Genomic DNA, 1,802 nt, shown 5'->3' on the forward strand with positions numbered 1-1,802 from the left:
GTCACAAATAGCTATGATAGCATGACAGATTTCTTTCTACCTTTTGGATAATAGAATTTCAGTATTAAATAGATGGTTGAGCTTGGGGAAAAATGTAATAAAAAAACTTCTTGATTATTTTACAAAATTAATATAATGATTATTAAAGTATGATAAAAAAGGGCTGGGGATATGGCTCAGTTGGTAGAGTGCTTGCCTTGCATGCACAAGGCCCTGGGTTTGATCCCCAGCACCACACAGACAAAAACAAAAAAAGAAAAAGATTTTGGGACTGGGGATATAGCTCAGCTGGTAGAGTGCTTGCCTTCTAAGCATGAGGCCCTGGGTTTAATTCCCAGTACCACAAAACAAAACAAAAAAACAAACAAAAAGTATGATTAAAAAAACACAAAAAGTAACAATCAAAAGTGTCAATGATGAATAGTAGCTGTAAAAAAAAAACCTTTAGCATATCTATAGTAAGTCAAACTCAGCAGAATATTAAAACAACTACACTAAATCCATGTATTTCTTATTCCAACACTGTACAAATGAAATGTCATAAGCAGTAGAAACCATTACAGACAGTCCTCTGGGTATACAGCAGCATATGTGAATGCACATGTAAGACATACAAACAGCTGCTTTTCTGTTACAAATCACAGAAGTCACACAATAAAATTTACTATTTCCCTGTACTTAAAGGAAGAAGCTTAAATGGAAGAATACCTTCTTTGTACTTTTTTTTCTTCTTCTACAGAAATGTTTCTGAAAAGCTGTAATAAAGAAAATTTGCTTGTAAGGGGAACAATAATGGTCAAATTAAGATTTTGGAGTTATCTAAGATTATTTGTGCTTTAGAAAGTATCTGTTGAGGGGTTGGGGCTGTAGCTCTGTGGTAGAGCACTTGCCTAGCATGTGCAAGGTCCTAGGTTTGATTACCAGCACACACACACACACACACAACACACACACAGACACACACACAGACACTCACACACCAAAATATCTGTTGAATTTCTATTCTGAAAGATTGGAAATGATCATGTAATATAGACATTAATAGTACACTAGTTAATATTCCTATCAATTTTATAGATTAGTTAATTTTCACTGAATAACATGAGAATCTATAGAACATTCAAAGTGAAAAGCATGAAGTATTACAAATAGTTTCAAAGCAAATTATATAATATTTACACTGGATAAAAATCTAAGTAAAATAGTATTCTCAATTTGATAGTATTTTTGGATATCTAGTAATTATTTTTCTTGTGTTTTATAAATTACCTCATTTTATTTCTACAGGGCATAGGTCTAATATTTCTAATGTTAAAATAAGTTTTTAGGGTAGTATTCCAAGGGTATATATGTACATACATATGTACATATTGCCTCACCCCTCCATTTATTGGTTACCTTTGTCATTGACCATCAAATGTAAGTAGTAAGGAGGAGAACAAAATACTCTGTTCATGAATGCCACTTTCTGTTCCCAAAAATCTAGCAAAGTTAAGAAAATAATGAGAGTCAGCGTTGATCTGAAAGACCAGATAAACATTATCTTTGCTTCTGCAGCCTCTCTGAGTGGGAACAGGCACAGAATTGAGGGCACTGTGGAAAGGGTATATGTCACTTCTCCAAATGCCACTGGACAAAACACTATGAGTCAAAGGAGGCTCTGCTTTGCAGAATACCATGAGAAACAGAGATGCTGTCAGCCTGTCACCACTGAATTCTTCTTGAAGTACCTATTGCTGTATGTCTTGTAAGCTTTCCCCGATAAACCATACACCTCCCATATTGTCTCTGGCAGTTCTTTG

The 1,802-nt window shown here is 34.5% G+C and overlaps 1 non-coding gene across 1 annotated transcript; it reads left to right on the forward strand.

The window, feature by feature from the left end:
• Positions 1–272: 272 nt before the first annotated feature.
• Trnar-ucu (transfer RNA arginine (anticodon UCU)) lies at positions 273–346 on the forward strand. The gene has a single exon. It is a non-coding gene; the product is annotated as a tRNA-Arg (tRNA).
• The last annotated feature ends 1,456 nt before the right edge of the window (positions 347–1,802 follow it).

This window comes from Marmota flaviventris, chromosome 2 (genome assembly GCF_047511675.1).
Source record: "Marmota flaviventris isolate mMarFla1 chromosome 2, mMarFla1.hap1, whole genome shotgun sequence".
Lineage (NCBI taxonomy): Eukaryota > Metazoa > Chordata > Mammalia > Rodentia > Sciuridae > Marmota > Marmota flaviventris.